Raw genomic sequence first — 7,597 nt, 5'->3', positions numbered from 1 at the left:
GGTGCTCCAGTGTGGGTCTCTGTCTCTATCTCCATCCATCACCAGATGAAGATTCTATGGTGATATGCAAGATATTCGTCAGTATTGCTATAGAATAGGGTCATTTCAGGTTCCCTACCCTCAGCTGCCCAAGGAACTAACTGGGGACATCGCCTTGGGCTCCTAGGAGCCACTCTAGGTTCAAGTCTCTTACCAACCCTAAGGTGGCTCCCTTATCTAAGATTTGTGCTTCCCTGCTCCTCTATCCAACCTTCCTTTATCCCAGTCATCCTGTTTGCCCAAGTTCCCCCATCCTACCCTTCTCACTTTTCTCTCCCCATCTCCCCTTACCCCTATCCCACCCCACCCCCAAGATCCCAATTTTTTGCCCGGCAATTTTGTCTACTTCCCATAGCTAGGAGGATAAGTATATGTTTTTCTTTGGGTTCATCTTCTTATTTAGCTTCTTTAGGATCACCAATTATAGACTCCATGACCTTTATTTATGGCTAGAAACCAATTATAAGTGAGTACATCCCATGTTCATCTTTTTGGGTCTGGGTTACCTCACTCAGGATAGTGTTTTCTATTTCCATCCATTTGCACGCAAAATTCGAGAAGTCATTGTTTTTTACCGCAGTGTAGTACTCTAATGTGTATATATTCCACACTTTTTTCATTCATTTTTCCATTGAAGGACATCTAGGTTGTTTCCAGGTTCTGGCTATTACAAATAATACTGCTATGAATATAGTTGAACAAGAGATACATGAGAAGAGTTGGGGGAGGAAAAGAGGAAGAAGAAAACAATGTAATTAAATTTTAATCTCAAAAATGCAAACATTTAAAATTAAATAAATTAAAAGGGTGGGAAGAGACAAGGCCATATGTTATGTACATGTATGACATTGTTAAAGAGTAAAGAATACTATTTGAAAGAAAAATGAAATCATAAAAAGCAAAACAGAGCCTAAAAACTGAACTTTGAAATGAGGAAAAAACTAAGGAAATTTGAAATCTCAGAACAGAAGGAACTGTCTACTCTGAATGAGGTCTCATTGATGTGACCATGGTCACTAAGTTTCCCCTGGTCTTTGCTTCAGAACCCAATTTTCCAGAGAGAGAGATGAATGGCCAAACTTAGGACATCTGTCTTTCCTTAGTTTCACAGAAAGAAAAGCAGATTCCTTCCCCAAATTAAATTATCCACAGGAAGGGTGCCCCCAGAAATGGCCATTGGCATTTTTTTAAAGGTGAGACTCGCTGATAGTTATTCTCCAGTGTAAAAATAACTTCCACAGCCCATGCCTATTCTGGTCTCTTTGGTCATCTGTAAATGGCAGGGTTGTGGAGGGGTCTCTGTGGTGTTAACTGGCCGCAGAGAGTCAAGATGAGGGAGGCAAGGAGGTGGTTTGGCTCTACATAACTCAGTAGCTGATGTTAGTTCAAGCTTCTGGATTCTGACCCTGAGTAATGTGTTTTAGGCATATTTAATCCTGACACAATTCGGTGAAAACTATCCGGGTGATAATTAACTCAATCTTGCATGCACAACAAAACTTACATAAGTCTCCTGAAGAAACAAAGGAAGTTAAATACATATCAGACCTGACTAGTCAAAACTCTTCCTAAAGTCCATAAAGATAAGTTCTATAGATTGGCTGAGATATAAAAAAAAAGAAAGAAAGAAACAAGAACAACTTAAGAGAAGGGTCTCAAGGAGGATCCGGCATTGGAAAAGTCTCTAATCTCACAAGCGCAAAGGTCCCAGGCTAGGAAACATTTCCACTCCAGCCTTCTGCGCAGATAACAGGTAATGCATTTCTTCCCGTGAAGGAACAATGAAATATTTAACTAACTATTCTTTATCAATAAAAAATCGGCCATCAGATATCGGGGTAAGAACCTGAGTGATCAGAGAAGCAGTTGAGAGCCACCAGTGACCTCCTAGCTCTTCTGTTCCTCCATCCAAAAGGGCCAAGCTCCTCCCTAAGCCCCACCTTGCTACCTACTCAGTCCTCCACAACCTCTATGGTTATTTTGATCAGTTAGTGGCTAACTCTTTCCTTCGATTCAAATCAAAATGCAATCAAAACATACACAACTGAACATCCCTGTGTGCTTACCATTCTGGGGTCCCCTATGGAGGTGGTTCTCAAATTTGTGGGTCGCAACCCCTTTGACAAACCTCTATCTCCCAAAATATTTACATTAAGATTCATAACAGTAGCAAAATTACAGCAATGAAGTAGCAACAAAATAATTTTATGTTTAGGGGTCCCCACAACAGAAGGAACTGTACTAAAGGGTCGCAGCAATAGGAAGGTTGAGAACCACTGGTCCAGTGCTTATCTGTGCAAGCAAAGATCTCCGTGCCTCCTACAGAGTTGAACTCAATAACAGGCAAATCCCTTTCAACCCAAACAGCCTGTTTTCTGCTGCCCCACTTCTTTCTGTGACAAGTGGTTGTTCTCCTGGAGACCATCACCAGGGGCAGCTACAGAAAGGTAGCATCAAAACAGAGGTGGAAACAGCACATGGTCCCTGCAACATCGTCAGGAGGAAATGAAGGCTGCGGATGTAGAAGAGTTGGTAGAGCTTCCTCCTAGAATGCACAGAGCCTTGAATATGATCTCCAGCACCACACAGACTGGGCATGGTGGTATACAGAATTCCAGCCCTCGAAACGGCAACAGGAAGCTCTGAAGTTTAAAGTTGCCATAGCCTACAAAGAAAGTTTGAAGCTAGGCCCTGCTGAAAGAAGAAAAAAAGGGAAAGAGGGAGACAGGGAGGGAGAAAAGGAGGGAGGAAGAAAAGGGCGGGGGAGCATTCTGACATCGCACAGATGTGTCTCCCTGTTTATATCTGTGTTCTCAAGAACCTTCCTTTTTTTCTGTTTTTACTCCATGCCAGAACAAATGCTCCATCCTGACTCCTTTCAAATGACTTTCTCAAAGCTGCCTCTGTTCTTGGGTCTCCTTTTATACCCAAAATATTTGTTTTCTGAACCCCAAGTAATTTTTCTGAACTTTTCGCCAAATCTTCCTCTTCATGGCCTGATGCACTTGAATCATGCATCTAACCAAAATCTAACATGCTAGTTATTGACTGAAGCTAACTTTTCTGTGCTCTTTGTCTACTCTCTCCTTTAAGGAGCTCAGTTGACTTTTCAAAATTAACCATTTCAGCAAAGTGAGGCTTTTGTTCTCATTTTTTTTAATTTTAAGTTTTTATTCATTTTACATACCAGCCACCGTTCTCCCTCTCTTTCTCCTGCTCCCTCCCCAAGTCTAAACATCTGCCCACATCCACTCCTCAAAAAGGGTAAGGCCTCCTAAGGGGAGTTAACAAAGCACGGCATATCAAGTTGAGGTAAGACAAGTCCCTCCCCTCTGCATCAAGGCTGAGCAAGGAATCCCAACATAGGGAATGGGCTCCAAAAAGCCAATTAGTGTACCAGGGACAGATCGTCAACCCAATACCAGGGGCCCCACAAACAGACCAAGCCACACAACTGTCACCCACATACAGAGAGCCTAGTTCAGACCCATGCAGGCTCCCCCGCTGTTAGTCCAGAGTCTATGAGCTCCTGGGAGCTCAGGTCAGCTGTCCCTGTGGGTTTTGCAGTCATAATCTAGACCCCTCTTGATTGTATAATCCCTTCTCCCTCTCTTCTACTGGACATCCAGAGCCCTACCCAGTGCTTGACTGTGGATTGCTGCATCTGCTTCCATCAGTTACCGGATAAAGGTTCTATGATGAAGATTAAGGTAGTCACCAATCTGATTACAGGGGAAGGTAAGTTCAGGCACCCTCTCCACTATCGCTAGGAGTCTTAGCTGGGGTCATTCTTGTGGATTCCTGGGAATTTCTCTAGCACCAGGTTTCTCCCTAACCCCATAATGGTTCCCTTTATCTAGATATCTTTTTCATTGTTCTCCCTCTCCATCCCTCCCTATCTTGACCCTTCTGTTTTCTCAAGTTCCCTTCCCCAATCCCCTCCCCTCTACTGCCCCCCAGCCTCAGTTTACCCAGTAGATCTCATTTATTTCCCCTTCCTAGGGCAATCTATGCATCCCTCTTAGGGTCCTCCTTGTTACCTGGCTTCTCTAAGGTTATGAGCTTTTGTTTTCTTAAGCTTGCCCTTCTGGGTTTTGTTTTTAGGTTTTTTTTTTCTCATTCTGGACTTAAAAGCTCTGCTGTGACCCCCACCACAGTCATTATTACAAGTTACTGCTTTGGTTTATTTCTGTCCACTTCTTTAGCAGGGGCTCCAGGAGACCCCGAGTGTTCACCTCTCCTCCACACACACCTCTCGAGCCCTTCTACCGCTTTGAACCAGAAACGGGGTGAGCATTCGCTGTTGTTTGGGTTCCCTTTTCAGCTCCTTGAATAGCTCAGAGTGTTCTCTGGTGTTACTCACAGACTATCTGGTGTTACTCACAGACTATCTGGTGTTACTCACAGACTATCTGTGCTAAGTCTTATTTTCTCTTTCAGAAGGACTGTGGTTCTTTGAGCTTTAATTATGGTGTCTTGGATTCCTCAGCTGCTTTCATGCCCACCAAATTTATACTTCCTCTTATTGTACCCTGCTGACTAGATTCTTTAATTCCCCAAACTTTACTCTCTTGAAACCTGACACTTTTGTATAAGTGCATTGTTTGGAGCCTTTATCTCATTACTCTGTGTCTAGGTCATCTGAACATGGAAATTCTTTTGCTGCATATCTGCTACTTAGCATCACAGTCTTTATGCAAAAACTACTGTCCCAAAGTGATATGTATTATCTCTTTCCAGCAATTTACAGTTCCTAAAGGTACTTGGAACTTTATCTTATTATTGAATCAGATGTCATTAAAATGCTCTATCTGCCACCTTTGTTAGAAAGATGATGCACCTAGTGGAAGGTCAAACAACATCTGATTCCAATGATTAGCAATCAGTTCCTCGATGAGACATATCAAGCCCAGAAAGAGAGAAATATTTCCACAATCCCACTACCTGAATCAGTGGGACGGAATTAGGAGGAAGAATAGCCTTTCAGACAACTGGAAAATGCATATGAAATGCACACACCTCTGTCTTTTCAAAGCAGTGAGCTGCAGAATTAATACAGAATTTGAATGGGGAAGAATGGAGGTTAAAACCACTTCCTGGAACAAACTTAGTTCTTGGAATTCTTTTGGCTCAAATGTGGGGTTATTATCGTAAAACTGGTCATGTAGTGCAACCCTGTACCGACTTCAAAGCGGAGTATCAACAAAGACGATCACTCTCAGACAGGAGAAAGGCTATCCTGATGGGAGCCAAGTCAATAACAGGAATTTCGTTGGTTTGCACAGAAAGGGAACCAGCAATTGAGAAAAAAGCCTTAACCAAAAGGATTTGAGTCCATTTGATTAAAAGTATTTTTAAAAGTCTCACAAGAGCACCCTGACTATCAGAGTCTCTGAGGTTTATGCACCACCAGTCATTTTTCAATTAACTGTACATCCTAATGCCCCCGTGCTAGTTCAATGGTTCCGGGCACTGGGAGTTTCACTTCTTTTCAGAACAGATATTTAGCACTGAAGCCTTAGAACTGTGATTACTACCATTTTTGTGGGCTTGGGTTTGCAATCCCTCAAAGACCTTGTATTTTTTCCAAGTCAGGAACATCAGGTGGATTCCATAGGTATATCTGAGAACGTATTTGTAGATCTACGATAGGGTTTTTTTAATTCACTCTCAAAACGGTTCACTTAATTTCTCTGTGTGTACTATAGACTGATCATTCATGTGCAATAGTTAACCACAGCTCCTGAATCCCTGAACATAAGACGTTGCAAGTGCTATTTAAAATCTATTTAACAGACAGCTATAAAACACACAATATGGGTGGCAGACTGAGTTATATCCTATTAAAAAGAAGAGGGATGTTTACTATAACAATCAATAATGTGATTTTTATAAAGGATAAAGGATACATCCCAGATCAAAGGAAGCTAAATGACAGCAGAATACTTCAGCTGACCCTAAGTGGGGTTCTGTATTCAGAGGACCCATTACAGGAAAAGATCCCTTATATGGTAAGGGATCATTATGTCAAATTACAAAATTGGATTCTAACAGTAGGTTATATTGTACCCATGTAATTTTATGAAGCTGATAGCTGTACTGTGGTTATATGAGAATATCTCTATTCTTTGGAAATATATACTAAAGTATTTGTGAAAAATGCTATGATGTTTATAACTTAGTTTCAAATTATTCAGAAAATTATGTATATATAGGAAGATAGCACATAAATAAACATGTGAGGTAACTTTTTAAAATTCATCTACTTTTATGTGGTGTTTTGCCTGCATGTATGTCTGTGAAGGTGTCAGATTCCATGGAACTGGAGTTACAGACAGTTGTGAGCTACCATGTGAGTGCTGGGAATTGAACCAGGGTCCTCTGGAAGAGTAGACAATGCTCTTAATCACTGAGTCATCTCTCCAGCCAGAGACAATTTTTTTAATAATTTTTGATATTTTTAAATAATTCTTGGTGAAGGGCAATGGGAATTCTTTATATTATCTTATATCCATATATTTTTAAATTAATTTCAAAACGTCCTTTAATAATATAAGGTTAACCAAAGTAATTGAAAATAAACAATATATTCTGTCATATTCCATTTATAGAGATTTAAGCACCAGACACAATATATACCTAACTGTTAAAACAGCAAAGAAAGAGGGGTAAATGCATGTTATAGTTGGTACATGGGCAGTAAAATCCCATAACGGGATATCATAATAGTATCGTGGTCATTTCTAACAGGGACAGAGGAGCTTACATAAGGAAGGGGCAGACTGCCAATGGCAGTGTTGGCAATACTTTATTTTGCACCCTGCATAAAGACAGTATGGCTACTAGCTGGGCCATTACTTAGCTAAACCTTGACAGTTTCTGATCTTCTTTGTGTGATTTCTCATTTTAAAGGAATAAAAGAGAAGGACAGAGAAAGAAGCAGGAAGAGGACAATAGGAAAGAGGACGGAAGCAAGGGAAGGAAAAATGGCAGAAAAGATACAAGGCACACATCTGCCTTTGTGCACTTTCTGCTGCGCCTTCTAGTCCATTCTCACCACTGATCCCCAAATCTCGCAAATGCCGGACCCTTCTCCAAGCTGCCTGACATACTAGGAGTCAGAGTTTAGATCTGTTATACATCCTTTATCACTACAGGTGATCACACTAACTCCATAAACAGATGACACTTAGGAAGGAGCAAGGTTGTTAAGGTTCAACCTCAGCCCTGGACAAAGTCGAGACAAGAGACAAGCCACACTGTGAAAGGGGAAAGACAAAGGATCAACCGCGACCCACCCCAGATGCCCTGCATCTTCTTCAGTCTCTTCCCCTAGTGAGAGACTTGATACAAGCCTGGAGAAGTGTCTCATGGCTGTGTGACACGGTCAGCACACCCAGGAGATATGCGGTCATCTTCCCAGCTGTGGCTGTACCTCCCAGCCCCTGTAGGCTCTACCATGTAATGTCCGTCAGTGCCCAGGTGAGCAACCCCTGTTCCTGCCTCCATTGCGCATGTGTTTATCTCCTCCGCTCATTTGTCAGATCACAGCCGGAAG

This window comes from Microtus ochrogaster, linkage group LG4 (genome assembly GCF_000317375.1).
Source record: "Microtus ochrogaster isolate Prairie Vole_2 linkage group LG4, MicOch1.0, whole genome shotgun sequence".
Lineage (NCBI taxonomy): Eukaryota > Metazoa > Chordata > Mammalia > Rodentia > Cricetidae > Microtus > Microtus ochrogaster.
This window is presented reverse-complemented; position numbering follows the sequence as displayed.